The 16,842-nt window shown below is 34.8% G+C and overlaps 1 protein-coding gene and 1 pseudogene across 8 annotated transcripts in view; both read left to right on the forward strand.

Annotated features, from left to right (window-relative positions):
- UNC5D (unc-5 netrin receptor D) overlaps positions 1–16,842 on the forward strand; it is a 770,467-nt gene that overhangs the window by 21,358 nt on the left and 732,267 nt on the right. The window lies entirely within an intron of this gene.
- LOC141554868 (pleiotropic regulator 1 pseudogene) overlaps positions 1–16,842 on the forward strand; it is a 52,186-nt pseudogene continuing 35,344 nt past the window's right edge.

Genomic DNA, 16,842 nt, shown 5'->3' on the forward strand with positions numbered 1-16,842 from the left:
CTAAATTGATAACTCTCCTCTCAATTTCCAATTCTAAGTCACCATAAAAAGAACAATTGTAAATATTTTTGTACAAGTAAGTTTTTTCTCTTTTAAAACTTCTCTTTGGGATATAGACTTAATAGTGCTATTGCTAGATCAAAGATTATGCACAATTTTCTAGTCCTTTGGGTATAATTCCAAATTGTTTCCAGAATACTTGTGTACATTTAAAACTACACCAGCAATGTATTATTGAACCAGTTTTCCAACATCCTCTTCACATTTTTCATTTCTCTTTTTTATTACATATGACATTTTGATAGGTGGGAGGTGGCATCTCAGAGTTATTTTAATTTAAATTTTTCTAATCAATAGAGATTTATAAATGTTATGACACATAGGATAATCACAAAATATGAGAGCTGGAATGTATCTTTAAGGTTTCAAAATATTTTCTTTTGTGATTAAGGACACTGAGTCCTGCTGTTTAGAAGCTAAGAGTACTTTTTAAATTAAATTCATTTAAAAATATTTCACCATTTATTTTGTTTTTCAGTATCTTAATTCTGTTTATGTGTACATGCATATGTGTTTTTAGATTGAGCCCTAGACTGCTTTGCTGTATTTGCTAGTTATAATAAAATGGGAAAATCAATGTTCAGAGGGGACCTTGTACATGACATTGCTTTTAAAGAGTTGCTTAGCCTCTTGAAATAACTTTGTAAACAAGATATTCCTAAGAGGCTACTCACCAAGGTGAGTTGACGTTATTTTTATCTTTTAATCAACTTTCCAACAAATGTAAATTTTGTCATTGATTGTGAAGACATCATTGTAAAATGTAAAATTTTCAATCACAATTTCTCAGACTGGAAAATGATTTCTACAATTTGGGTTTTGTTGTTTAGCTATTTAGGCCTCATATTAGTCAGATGTCTTGATCATCTGTGGGTGAGGTTTGATAAATGAAAGAAATCCATTTCCTTTTTCTTCCTCTCTGTCTTTCTCATTCTTCCTAATTTGCTTTCTTCTTCTTTCCTTTCCTTCCTCCTTCCATTCACATCTCCATCTCTGAGAGGTAGCATAGCATAGTAAAGAGTGAGTTTCTGTTTTATAAGATCTCCTGCAACATTTCTATCCATCCATCAGTTTTATGTCTTCAGCAAGTTACAACCTCTACACGTTCTAGACTGATGGTGTCAAACTCAGAAGTGAATCCCTGAGGGACACATATTAATTTAGAAAACCAAAAATTAACATTAACTATGTTATAATATGTTTTAATTTATTTTGATAAGCATTTCCCAAGTACATTTTAATCTGATTTGGGCTGTATTAGGATTTTGCTAGTTTTACATTGTCTTTGCACAGCAAATTTGACACCTCTTTTCTAGCAATTCTAAGAATATAGATTGCAGAGAAGATACTGACCTGCATAAGTAAATTTCTCACCAGAGAATTCTCTGTACCAGTGAAATCATATTATCAGTTTATATGCCTAGTTGATCTTTATCACCTTTATCACTTTATCATATTATTAAAATAGATCAGGACTCTATTTTGTCATTTCAATATGTTTCCTAATCTCTTTCCCTTCCTTCCTTCCACTGTAATTGCCATATCGAAACAATATAGGATAGTAAATAGCATCAGAAACTCTATTAACATGAGCAACTCATTTAACACAATAGAGCTTCAGCATTTATACCTATAAAAGGAGAATACTAATAGCAGGAGTGTTTACCCTATAAGATTTTTGTGAGGCTCAAATGAAGTAATGAAATAATGAGTGAATGAATTTTTTAAAAAGTTTGCTCTGAGAATACAAAAACAAGCAAGCAAAACAATTCTTGACCCCAAAGAGCTTACAGCTTACATTATAATTAAGGAAGACACAAAGGGAAACAAGATTTGGGAAAATGGGACATGAAAGATTATATATATATATATATATATATATATGCTGGAATGTCTTGTGTATGACTAGAAAGTGACATGCTGTGGTGATCCTGACAATAAGCAAAAGAAAGGAAATATTCAATAATCAGAAATTTCTAGTGGCAGGAGTTTCAGTTCTTTAATTTTTGTGGGAAAAGACCAAAGAACAAAATTATATAACCTAGAGACATCATCTGATAAGGGGCGATTTTATGCAGGACTATGTAAGATCAAACATAAACTCTGTAATCAGAACCATATAAAGCACTTTAAAAACTTTAAAATACTATGTAAATATTGATCACTGTTATTATGTTAACCACTAAGGTCCTCTGTCTCCTCTTATCCTATCCATAGAATCAAAATTTAGAGGATAGATAATTCCCTTTCTTTAAGCATAATGCATTGTTAAATACTTACTTTACTATATCTTTTGAGACCATTTCCTCCCATCTAACCCATCTCCCATCATAGATCCAAGAACAACAAAATCTTTGAAAGACATTTTTATATACTATTTTACTAGTTTTATGCTTATGGCTAGTTCCTGTGCCTTGCCTCAAAACCAGACTAAATTACTTTTTATTTTTATTAAGAGTAAATAAAAGAAAGGTCAAAAGCTGGAAAAGGAAATATCTATGCTGTGCATCCAAGGAATAATTCTTTATTACAACAACATCCATTGAAGTAAGAGTAATGAAGCTACCTTGTCTGGTGGAAATATTGAACTTGAGTTTATACTATATCTTTTAATATTAATGTGAATTATTGCTCTGAGTTCCTTTCTTTATGATAGTGATAGAGATGAGGGGGCAGTGGGACTCATGACCTAATTACCCACCTTAAGGTAGAGTTATTTATCATTTTCTATATGATTCAGAAATATGAGAATATTGTATCACTCATTCCTCAAAAGACTCAGCATTCAAACTAGAGCAAAAAAGATTTTGAAAAATACCTATAAATTCATAAATGTACATTTGGCATTAGAAATATGATATCTAAAATTACTATAACAAAAGACAAAAGTGATGTGGTTATACCAATCATTCAACTGGGAATTAGAAAAATTGGATTAAAAGTGTAGCTTGCCTATTAGTTATACATTTCAATCTTTACTTCATTTCAAGGCCTCAGTTTCCCTGAGGTTTTATAATCCTTTCCTTCCATGACTAAGTATTATAATATCATAAATTTAAAATCATTAGAGAACTGAGAGATAATCTAATCTTATACGTTCATTATATATAAAAACTGAGGATCAGAGAAAGGATTATTCAAGAATACACAAGAAGTAAACGATTTATATCAGATAGGGAGTCAGGTCATCAGTCCTGAAATAAATCATACTTAGAAGTGGAGAGGAAAAAAAAAAGAAAGAGGACTTTTACTTGGATATAAAAAGGATCATGAGTCTGAGTCACCCATATATCTGAGTACATGGATATCTACCAAGAATACTTGCAGAAAGAATGTTTATACTTTAAGGAGGAGAAAGGGGAGAGGGGTCATATGGGAGAGAAGCCTGGACGTGAAGCCCCAAATACTCTTGGAAGTCTAAGCAAGAAAACCCACCTCCTTTGAGTTGTTTTACCTTCATGACATTATGAGTCATAAATCTTAATGAAAAAAGCAAGGACATTGGAAAGCTGTGGCTAGCTCAAGCTAGCTCTATTTATAAGATAAATAAGCCATAAAGATTCTCAAATTGAGAATAAGCACTCATAGAGCAGGAGTATAAAGACATCACTAGGTTTATTTAGAGGGAGAGGAGAGAATAGTACATTTGATATTAACAGTGTTAAAATTAATTTCCCTGTCAATCTTTTTCTTATAAATTAGAGATGTGACTTCAAGTGAAAATATTCCAGGATAAGGTAATTTCTTGATTTAAAACTGAAGTTCACATTTAAGTATAAACTGCTTGACTTAAGAACTTTACCAAGATTGCATTTTGCCACTAACGTTTCTTGAAAGGTAGATGAAAGAGAGGAGATGAAGAGAGTTCCTTAAAGACTTTGTAAAAGGATGCCATGGAGATATGGAGATGGGGAAAGGACCTAGCAAAGGAAGGTCTGGGACATCAGTGACATCCTTCACCAGCTTTATGAGCTTGCTTGGAGAGGGTCAGTTAATACCAGCCAAGTGTCAGTAGCACAAGGAATGGGCTTGAACTAACAATTCCTTTAGATCCCTATAGACACAAAACACATTTTTTCCTTTGCCTCGTCTCTAATGTTTAGCTTTCTTGCTGTAGTTTCAGAGTGCTATATATAGTACTTTAGGTAGTGACTTCTCTCCATCTCACTGGTAGTTCATTTTCCCCTTTTATTCCAAGAGAACACTTTAGGCAGACTGATTGTCTCCCTCCCCTCCTCCCGGAAATAGAGGCGTGCTCTTTAGCACTTCTACCCTTTGGAAATATAAAATCACAAAAGAGTTTTCATATTTTCAAAGGGCAGAAGTGACTTTAGCAAGAGGAAAAGAGTGCAAAAACCTGAATGATCTTTTTTAAAGTAATATAATGAAAATATGTATAAAGTATATCCTCTGGTCTCCTATGAATGAATACTGATGGAGAAGGAGGTAGAAAGTATACTCTGAAATATTGATTTCATGATCTGTTTCATGATTGGTTGCCTGTTTTTGTTAGAGAAGAAAAAAATGGATTTGTTGTTGTTTGTCTCCCCATGCCTTCCAAAAATAAATGTAGCTCCTCAAGATGTGAATTCAGAACCTTCATTTTTTTCCTCTTTTCCATTATTAGCCAACTCTTGACTTCCTAGTAAATGCAATCACAACAATCAAGAACCTGGGAGGACTATTCTTGACTGAGTTTTGCCTTCTGAGAAACAGGTATCATGTCTCCTGAAAATGGCAGAGAGAAAGGTATACCTGTTATCTGAGCCACAAATAAATGAGCTACTAGACAGTAACGTTATCTTAGGTCTCTGCTGCACTATCACACAACTTCAGAACAGTTCATCATCTTGGGGCTGCCATATTTCACTTCTCAAAGACACTTACTATGAGAGTACAGAAATAAGGAAATAACTCAGGAGTTATTGGCAGCACCAGGCTATGACATTCCATGTTAGAATAGGCTATGAGCAACTCTTTTCCAAAGTATATTATGTCTTTCAAAGTATGATCTCTTTCAGTATGTTTTCTTCATATTCTGTTCAATTATTGTTCATGTGTTTTAGTATACTTATTCCATATAAATGGAAACTATTATTATCATTACCAATTATAATGATAAAAATCACCACTGCTATAAGCAATTGTTTTTCTTAGTCATATCTGTAATGAAAGCATTAATCACAGTACCAGAAGAGATAATTTGATGGCACATTCTCTTGTGACTATCCTCCTAGCAGCTGACTTCATCAGAAGAAATTTGTTTCCTGTGTTACCTTGAGTTAGGCCCTGGTCGATATGCTAACAGCATTGTCACTTTAGTGACTTGGTGGAATCATAATGACTCTCCTTTTAAATCTGCCTTCACAGGCGACTTTGCTTCAGAACAGACTAGAGTCCTCTGGGCAGTAAAGTCAAGCTTTTTCTTGAGTTTATTGCAGAGAGACAATTAATTGTGAAACCATGTAAGAGTTTATGATGCTGCTTCAGATGGACTTGCCCATCAAAGGACCACTTAAAATTCATGCAGAGTCGCAACTGTGAAGGAATACCTAAGACTCATAAATAAGGCAAACCTATCTTAATTTATTGCTGGTACCTTCTCTACCCATTGAGCCATTCAGAACCTTGCACAATTGATGTTTCTTTCCTCCAGTTATTTCAGTAAAAAATGAACTCTATTTTATGCCACACAAGCATACTAATAAACTAGTGTTTTGCTGCTTATAAAGGCAAACTGTCACCTGTTAAAATATGTAACTGTCATAGAAAGATAAAAAAGGATCATTTAATCATGATGAACAATGTGTATGTGGCATAAGTAGAATCCCAAAGGTAAACAGCAGTTTATTATGTTTGGGCCAGTCAGAGCTATTCTTCAGGGGAGAGAGGGGTTTCACTGAACCTTCTTGTCTTGCCCTTTTCTGGAGGGAAACCATAGCCAGCATTGATAATGATTTGTCACTTTTTTTAATGATATCTGGTTAATGGTTCAGAATGTGAACAGCAATTGTTGCAGAAGGATGCATAGCATTGTTGTAATTGTTGTTGTAAGGGGTGGGGTAGATTTTTTTGAATACACTGATTATATAACTGAATATTATGCTGTTTTGAATTATTATGCTGTGTAATGAATATTATGCTCAGTCTCAGTAGTATATAACTTGATAATGGTTACCATTTGATTTGAAGATTTATGGTGACAATGGTAAGATAAAAGAAAGATTTTTAAGGTACTATTTAGGATTCTTGAAGCTCAATGTTAACAGTAGATTTGGACAATACAAACTTGAATCCATATTTGTCTCTGCCAATTCTAAATTGTGTGACCTTAGATAAATATAATCAAATTAAGTCAAATGAACATTAATTTATTATGCATTTACTGAATACAGGGTATTGTGCTAAATTTCCGGTAAGTCACTTAAGCTTACTTTATATTGCCTCATTTTATTCAGTATAAAATGAGAAGGTTGAATTAAATTCTCACTTATACTCCTTCTAACTCTACAATCCTATGATTCTAAATAATAATTAATCTAGTGCTTCTTAGTAAATATAGCATTTTACTTTTCAAGAGAGAGCTGATAGAAGGGTCTTGAACTTTTATAATTGCTCTATATGGTCTAAGTATCATAGACAAAGAACTAGAGGGAAAATTAAAGATTATCACACTCAGAACCCCTCATTTTACAAATGAGGAACTTGAACCCAGATTCTTTGACTCCCAAGGTAGTTTGTTTCCTATAGTACCAGGTCAGTATAACTAAAGGAAAGTTTGAATGGCAAAACAATATTTATCACTGAATATATGTGCATTGGGAAGCTAATACAGTGCTGACTTTGGAGTCAGAAAGATTCCTGAGTTCAAATTTGTTCTCAGATACTTACTAGCTGTGTTATCCTGGGCAAGTCACTTGCCCCTGTTTACCTCAATTCTTGATGTGTAAAATGAGTTGAAGAAGGAAATATTAAACATCTTGGTGTCTTTGACAAGTAAATTGGAAATGGGATCATGAAGAGTTGGATATGACTGAAACTACTAAACATTTTTATTGTAGTATTTTTATTTATTTTTAATACACATTCCTTTATGAATCATGTTGGGAGAGAAAAATCAAAGCTAAAGGGAAAAACCATGGGAGAGATTAAAAAAAAAACAGCAAAAGAGTGAGCATAGCATATGTTGATTTACATTCAGTCTTTTTCTGGATACAGATGGAATTTTCTGTCAAAAGTCTATTGGGATTGCTTTGGATCACTGAACCACTAAGAAGAACCAAGTCTTTCATAGCTGACCATCACCCATTCCTTACTGTTATTCTGTACAATGTAGTATTCTTGGTTCTGCCTGTTTCACTCAGAATCAATTACTGTAAATCTTTCCAGGTCTCTCTGTAATCAGCTTGTTCTCCATTTTTTATAGAGCCATAATATTATATTACTTTCATCTTCTATAATTTATTCAGCTATTCCCCAAGTGATGAGCATCCACTCATTTTCCAAATCTTTGCTACCACAAAAAGAGCTTCACCAAACATTATTGCACATGTGGGGTCTTTTCCGTCCATTATGATTTCCTTGAGATACAGACCCAGTAATGGCACTGCTGGGTCAAAGGGTATGCACAGTTTTATAGCCCTTTGAGCATAGTTCCAGATTGCTCTCCAGAATGGTTGGATCATGTCACAACTCCACCAACAAAGTATTAATGTCCCAGCTTTTCTCACATTCCCTCCAACTACTAAACATTATTATGCATTAGCACTTACATAAGAATTATTGACTCTTAGAATTCCAAAAGAGCTTTAGAAGGCATCTAAATCTACTAGAGTGGAAATCTTTTGTATGACATCCTTAACCATCCTTAACCTACTCTACACTTAAAGAGAAGCATTGGTAGTGGGATAAATATTTTTAAAATTTTATTTGTTTTTGTGTTTGTTGTTCATATTCCTGAAGGGTCTTAGGAACAGGTACTCTTAACTAGGTGTTCATCTGATTTCTGCTACATAATGATCAAGTCCCTGAGATAATATTATTTTACATTAAAAAGGTCATATAGTATGGAGATAATCCAAGTACATAAAGAGTGAGACAAATAACAAGCCATTCTCCATAATGCAAATGCCTTTCCTCTCTCTTCCAATGTATCTATTCTTCTCCTTTTCAATGAATATTTGTTTACATTACATACAGTCTGCTGAATAAACACTGAATATCTTAAAAATGTGTAAATATTTCCCTAATGGCTGGTCTTGCTTTTTTAAATATTTGGCCTTATTATTGAAAATGCAATTTAGAAATGATTTAAACACTTTAATATCTATATGACTAAGGAAAACACTTCCAACTAAGAAAGAATAATCCTTCTCATTAACCAAAAAATGCTAATATTTGTTTGTAGTAGGAAACTTGGTTCTCCACTAAACCTGGGGAGGCTAAGAAAGAAGTAGGAGAGCTAAGCCATATTTCACTTCCTTTGTGGAGATTCCAGATGGTGTGGTCTCCAAAAGGAGAAATTAGGATCCCTTAGGTTTAGATGGCTGTACTCTTCCAATAGCTTCACTGTTACTTTGCCTGGAGAAAGTGAAAATAAAATCCTCTGCTTTCCTTCCTTACAAAGAGATTGAAGACTATGTTGATTGTGTCTGCAAATAATTTTGAAAGACAAACATCATAAAGATATTATTTTTAAGGCCAAGTGTTATGGGGATTTCAGCAAAATGACACAATAATGAAATCAATCAGTTGCAAAATCATGTATGTTTCATTTAAGATTCATGAGCATAAAGATTCCTTATTCCAAAGGTATGCATGGAGATTCAAAAATAGAACCTGGATTTAAAAATAAGGCTTATTAATAGAAGAATGAATGAAAAAGAATTCATTAAAAGGATTGAAACTTAAGAATTCCCCAAAAGACCAGGTTTCATCAATTAACTCACATATTAGAGATTGTCAAATGAAATATTTTATTTTGAAGTAAATTGTTATATTTTAATTATTATATTTAAAATAAATTTGTATAAATATGGGAAATTTTAGTAACAATATCATTTAATATTAATATAGGATATTATAATATAATAAACTCATTTAGAAAATATAGTATGAACTAGGTAGGGCTCAACTTTCTAATGTTAAATGTTTATTATGTGCTCTACTAGTGAAGCTATGAAGCACTGGAGTGTAGAAACAGAAGACTGAGATATTCCTTAAAGAGTTTGCATTCTAATGGAAAGGGCTAACATAGTAAATGGTTATTAGCTAGGGAAGGGTGTTTTGGTTTTTGGAAGGCTTGGAGACACAGAATGGGCATTTGGTGAATTGATTTACAAATGCTTTCCAATATCAATGATAGTATTGATTTATTTGGTTATGAATCCAGATGTTAAAGGAGAGAGGAGAAAACTTTTTAAGCATCCTACTAGACATTAATTATGTAGAATTAACAGAGAAAGTTACTGAGAAGATGTTTTCTGGAGGTAGAATGGAGCAGAACAATATTCTTTACTTTTTAAAATTAGAAGTAGGTAATAAGAAATGAATATAAATTTGTCAAAATTTAAAAGAGGATGAGGGAAATTCACAAAATAATGGGATCTCAGACTTATGTCCTGAAATCTAGTCTAATTGATACCATATCAAGGATCCCTTCTACAACTATAAATGCTTACAGGCTGGGGAATCTCAATGAAAGTAATAAATGCAGTGTCAAAGGATGTTGAAGAAAGGGTGAAACTAGATAGCATAAATTCAAGAAAATTGATATTAGTCCAAAAGGAAAATTATGCCACTTGAGATTTGAGCAAAACTCTTAGGTTTTGTATGCCTGTCTGGCTATGGGATAATCTTACCTTTTTTTAGTCCCTCCTCACTAACTCCTTCCCCCATACATTTTTAGTAAAGAGCTAAGGTATCTTCTTTTATCTTTTATTCTCTTTATGGTTCACATCATTTGATGATAATCTTCAAATAGAAAGTTGAAAGTGACTTCATACTTGAAGCATCTATGCTGAGAATCTAGATTATACTGAAATTGTCAATATAAACAAAAGTCCATTATACACCATACAGCTACAAATGCTGATGTTTTAATTCCGCATAGTGAGGTAGATGCTATTTATTAGGGAAAAATCCCTTTGCTGTGATGATTTTTATGCTCAAAATAATAAAATCTCAGTGTGAGGAAACTTCAGAAATTATTTAATCTGGCATGAATCAGAATCTTCTCTACAATATATTTGGGGAAAATAGTCCATTGAAAAGTCTCTGCTCAGAGTTTCCATTCCCGCTCTGGTTACCTCCTGAACTAGAAGAGAAGGAAAAGAGGGGAGACTTTGACACTAAGTTCTCCCTCTTGCAGGTGCTATCAGAGTAATTAAGCAATGAAGTCAGTTTTATGGAGGTACAGAAGCATTCTGTGCACACCCTTGTCTTCAGATCTTTGAAGAGGACCCATGACATAATTGTGGCTGATCACGCAAAGCCAATAGAGTGGGATGAAGAGAGTCACAAGCCAAAGATGTCTGCCAAACGTCATTCAGAATATGGCCCTCTATTGTACATGCCTATATTGGAAGAAAGTCTTAAAGAGTTTCAGAGTCTCTGCGTGGAGGCAGGAGTATCTCACCAGTCAAGTACAAGAACTTGAAGGCATATTCACCAGGGCCTTTTATGCCCTTGACTGTAGCTACTCAGCTACTCAGATTCACATACTACCAAGGGACGCTGCTGCACAATTCTTAGCTGTGGTCATATGTCATTCAGATTCCAGGCTGGAGCCCAAATTTGTTTTAGCTTAAGTAGGTAGTTTTTTCCCAATCATCTGGGCTTCCTGAACCTTCACAGATACCTGACTTAGCTATGGCCATGATGGAAACTGGTAGCACTAAAAATGCTGCAATGGTGGCCAAAAAGACCTTTCCCATGCTTAAACCATAGTGCCATCCTCCATGGAAACTGTACAGCCATCAGCAGATGGGTTCTGTCTTGCTATAGAACCTGGTGATCAGTAATTTGTTACAGGTTTGTTGAGAGGATTATAAAGATTTGGAACCTGGCTAGTGGCAGTTAAAACTGTCATTGACTGGACATATTAGTACTGTAGAGGGGTGATGTCCATACATCTTATCCTATGGTAAAGATGAGCAGGTGAAATGCTGGGCTCTTGAGTACAATAAATTCCACTGCTTAATATCTGGAGAACTAGATACAAATGTGTAAGGTCTTAAGTGCAAAACTGCGATTTCTTAATGTGATCTGTGTTTTTCCAGCTTGTGTCATAGCTTCCTGTAATGATTTGTGGTTCTGCAGCTTGACACTTTAGTGTAGCCACTGTATTGGGTTGCCCCGCTAGTGTATGTACATTGGTTTGTGTCTTTACATCCCATACCCTTGCAGTTGAATTTCTACCACAAGTTACAAGTGCATGCAAATCCAACACATACACTGCACTTGGATGTCCATGATAATATCTGATAGCTTTATTGTATTCAAGAGCCCAGCATTTCACCTGCTCATCTTTACCATAGGATAAGATGTATGGACATCACCCCTCTACAGTACTAATATGTCCAGTCAATGACAGTTTTAACTGCCACTAGCATCATTCAGAGTATGGCCCTCTATTGTACATGCCTATATTGGAAGAAAGTCTTAAAGAGTTTCAGAGTCTCTGCGTGGAGGCAGGAGTATCTCACCAGTCAAGTACAAGAACTTGAAGGCATATTCACCAGGGTCTTTTATGCCCTTGACTGTAGCTACTCAGCTACTCAGATTCACATACTACCAAGGGACGCTGCTGCACAATTCTTAGCTGTGGTCATATGTCATTCAGATTCCAGGCTGGAGCCCAAATTTGTTTCAGCTTAAGTAGGTAGTTTTTTCCCCAATCATCTGGGCTTCCTGAACCTTCACAGATACCTGACTTAGCTATGGCCATGATGGAAACTGGTAGCACCAAAAATGCTGCAATGGTGGCCAAAAAGACCTTTCCCATGCTTAAACCATAGTGCCATCCTCCATGGAAACTGTACAGCCATCAGCAGATGGGTTCTGTCTTGCTATAGAACCTGGTGATCAGTAATTTGTTACAGGTTTGTTGACCATGATGCTATAATTAACAGTTTAGCAGTGAAAGCAGATGGAGTGCTAGTAACTGGAGCAGTTAATACCACTATGCATCTTTGGGACTGGATAAATGGATACAACTTCCAAAGAGTGCATACAGCTCTGAAGCCTGGATCTTTGGACAGTGAATCAAGAAATACTGGCATGTGCTTTTTGACCAGTCTGGAAGTTGATTACTCACTACTTAGGATGACAAAATCTTTAAAGTCTACAGAGATGATACAGCTTAGCTCAAGGATGAAGAGATTCATCCACTCAGCTGAAAACCAGATATGATCAAGAGAAGAAGATTCTGAGGTGGTGAAGTCTGCATAATTGGGCCATTCTTTTCTTTTGATTGTTTCAAGTTCATTAGATTATATTATGCTCTACAGGCTTCTATGAAGCAGAAATTCAGTAGAGTCCATTACCACTTCATCCCATTTTACAATAAATTCCCTTTTTCTTAAGCAACAGAAAAAGAAAAGAAAAAAAAAAAAGGAAAAAAAATGGTCTATCATCTTTTTTTGGGGAGGAATTTTTTTTTGGTGGAAATCAGGGTTAAATGACTTGTCCAGGGTCACACAGCTCATGAGGCCAGATTTGACCTAAGGTCCCCTTGACTCCAGGACCAATGCTGTATCCACTGTGCCACCTTATTGTCCTCAATACATTGTTTTCAATTTGTGGTTGTATACATATCATATTTATGTTGATATATGTTATAGAAGGCCATCTCTATTAGCTATAAGTAATAAAATGGTAATAAATTTGATTAATTTGCTTCTAGAATTTTTGCCCCACACTTTATTGTGTGTGTGTGTGTGTGTGTGTGTGTGTGTGTGTGTGTGTGTGTGTATGTGTGATGTGGACTCTTCTGGCAATCTAATAAAGACTTAGGTTCTCTGTTGGAGCTTAAATGAAATTCAAATTCCATTACCTATTTCCCTCCTTTTTTTTTCTATCTTTGTTTTTACATGATCTGAGATCAGGATTCCTACCTCTGCTTTTATGTCCTTCATCTGAAGCATAATATATTCTGTTCCAGTCCTTTACCTTCACACTATATGTGTCACTATGCTTTAAATGTGTTTCTTGTAAACAACATATTGAAGGATTCTGACTTTTAATTTAGTCTGCTATCTGCTTCCATTTTATGGGGGAGTTCATCCCATTCACATTCACAGTTAAAATAATTAGTTTTGTATTTTCTGCCATCTTTTGTTATACTTTTCTCTTTCCTATCCTCTTTCCATCCTCTCCATTATTTTGCTTTTGATGATCATCTCCCTCAAACAGTCCTCCCCCTTTACAGCCCCTCTCTCTTTTTTACACCTTTCCCCTAATTCTTCCATTTTCCCTTCTATTAGTCTTTCCCTTTCTTTTCCTCCTTTCTCTCCCACTTTCCTATAATGCTAAATATATTTGATATTTTATCTTTGAGCCAAATCTAATAAGAGTAAGATTCACACAATGCTCATCCCCCTCCCTTCTTTCCCTCAATTATAATAAATTTTCTTTGCCTCTTTTCATATTTTCTATTTTTTTCATTTTTTTGTTTTTGAGTGACTGATTGTTAAAATCTTATTGAGTCATTCACTTCCACTTGTTCGATTCTAATTTTTAGTGTATTATTTTCTTCAATTACCTTTTTTACCTCCTTTTGCAATTGGCCAATTGATTTTTTTTTTTTTTGTTCAATGCATTCTTTTTCCATTTTTTCCATTTCTTCTTGCAGTTATCTCATTTCATTTCCCTATTTTTCTTCTCCCTTTTAAGATGTTTTATACACTCTTCAAAGAAAGCCTTGTGAAATAGGGACCAACTCATATCTCTCTTTGGGGCTTCTTCTGGAGTTGCTTTGCCTTTAGGAACTTCAGGATTTGAGATCTGTTCTTCTCTCTTCATAAAAACTGTCTGTAGTGAGAATTTTTTTTTTTTATTCATTTTTTTAAGGCTTGAGGTCTGTTCAATGCAGAGGAGCTACAGATGTTTTAATTTGTCCTGGGGTAGTTTTGCTGATTGATTCCAGTGCTGGGTAAAGGCAGCTAGGCCCAGTGTTCTTCCAGTGTTCAGTGGTTTACAATTTGTCTCTTTCAAAAGGCAAATCTGCTAAACCACCTGCTTGCAACCAGGACAGAGTGGCCTAGGAGGCTCACAGAAGATTCCCAGGTGTGGGGAAGCTCCAGTTTCTTGCCCCAGTCTCCCTATGTTGCCCTCTGAGCTCGGCAGACTGTCTCTCTGCCCAATTGAAACAGACCTGTTCTGAAGTTTTTCCAAGGTATCTTCTTCTAGAAATGCGTTGTACTCCAAATATTTGTGGATTCTTTGACTTCAAAATCAATTTAGAGGCTTAATCTGCTGTTGGTTTGAGAGAAGATTAGAAAGGTCACAAAGAGTCCTGTCTGCTCTCCACTGTTTTGGCTCTGTCCCCCTAGATTACTTATAATTATTTTAACAGAAATGGATTAGGGTTCCACTTTGCATACTTCTAGGCCATTTTCCTCTCTTCAAAGTCAACTAATGTGTATCCAGAAATTGAAAATCTGATCCATAAAATCCAGTATAAATCCAGTTACTGACAGATATGATAGAAAAAACACCACATCCCTGTTTGACTCAATGAACAAAGACCTGTCTCTGTAATCAGAGCATGGGAATGGGATCTCAGTTTGAGTACTTATAATCTATGAAACCTCATATAAATCTTTTTTTATTATTTTTTAATATTTTTTTAAAATTTAAATATAAGAATCTGCCTGAAACTCTATTTCTGTAGGAGCTAGACCTTCCTTAGGCCATTTCATCTGTCTTTCAATGTAATTACAATTTTAATATTGCCTTTTTATCTTTATGCCATAGTCATTTTCCCTAAAACTTTGCCTTTCCTTTTTTCTCCCCTTGAGGCAATTGGGGTTAAGAGACTTGCCCAGAGTCATACAGCTAGGATGTGTTAAGTGTCTGAGGCCAGATTTAAACTCAAGTCCTCCTGACTTCAGGGCTGGTACACTGTGCCACTATGCACTGTTCCACCTAGTTGCCCCTGCTTTTCTTTTTGAAGTTTTTGTTGGAACAAAGGAAAAGCAATGCTTTGTTCAAAAAAAAAAAAAAAACCCAACTTTTCCATTTTTATAATGGTCACTCTTCCTTACATGGTTTTTATTTGATTGATTACTTTATTTCTGATGCTGAATGACCTTTTGTTATATACAAATAGCAATAATAAGACCTTTCAAAACATTGATTGTATTATGTACTTCATTCCATGGACTGGTAGCCTGGTATGTGTGTGTTCTGTGTGTGTGCATGTGTGTGCACATGCATGTGTGTATGTGTACCTGATTATTTGCATAGGAGATAATGGTGTGCTTTGGTGTTTTGCTCAAATTAAAAATAAAATCTTTGTGTCCTGTCAGATATTGAGTTATAAGATGTGAACCCAGGCTTTGCTATTCATTTGTATTTTTATGAACCTCTTAGTTTTGTACAAGTCTATAGCAGACACCTGTTTCATGGCCATTTAAAACAGTGCCTCATAATGTACAGTAAATTTATAGACCATCAGCTCTTCAAGCTGCCAGCTTATGCCACTGTACTTGTGGCTGCAATAAAAAAATAGCTATTTATTTCTTTAACTTTTAACATTGAAATGTGCCCCAAAGGTATATTACGATATATTTCAGGAAATGGCTGACTGCCATTTCTCATCAATAGAATACATCCATTTGGGTTAGTCATATTTTTAAAATACACATACCACAAAACCCCAAGTGATTCATCAAGTTAGATTAATGACTTTTATACTTCTATTTACATGATGGGAAATTGGATCTTGTCATCTCTTTGACCAACTAGATTTGAAAAACAGATTTTGTGTAGATATTTAAAAAAACTTAGTTATTAAGATAACATTCAGAAACTTTTAACTACTTGTATGGGTAAAAACTGTTGGGTTGGCAACAATAAGGATAACAACTCTTTTTAGCTACATGTATTCTTCAGTCTTACCAAGGTATAACATATGGTCAATTTGCCCACCACTGAAATACAATCATGTCTCAGGGAAAACTCAGCATCTGTGGAATGGAATCAGATAATGTTATTTTTGGCTAAAAAGTACCAACTTTTGCTTTTAAAAAAGCAACAATTAGGTGACTGTAGATGTTCACACATATAGCAAGTAAAGAGCTATATTTTTTTTTTTATTTTAATAGTTTTTATTTACCAGATATATGCATGGGTAATTTTACAACATTGACAATTGCCAAACCTTTTGTTCTAATTTTTCCCCTCCTTCCTCCCCCTCCCCCAGATGGCAGGTTGACCAATACATGTTAAATATGTTAAAGTAGGGGCAGCTAGGTGGCACAGTGGATAGAGCACCAGCTCTGAAGTCAGGAGGATCTGAGTTCAAATCTGACCTCAGACACTTAACCCTTCCTAGCTGTGTGAGCCTGGGTGAGTCACTTAACCCCAATTGTGTCAAAAAAAAAAAAAAACTATATATATTAAAGTATAAGTTAAATACAACATATGTTTATATGTCCAAACAGTTGTTTTGCTGTACAAACAGAATCGGACTTTGAAATAGTGTACAATTAGCCTGTGAATGAAATCCAAAATGCAGGTAGACAAAATTAGAGGGATTGGGAATTCTATGTAGTGGTT

Source organism: Sminthopsis crassicaudata, chromosome 2 (assembly GCF_048593235.1).
Source record: "Sminthopsis crassicaudata isolate SCR6 chromosome 2, ASM4859323v1, whole genome shotgun sequence".
NCBI lineage: Eukaryota > Metazoa > Chordata > Mammalia > Dasyuromorphia > Dasyuridae > Sminthopsis > Sminthopsis crassicaudata.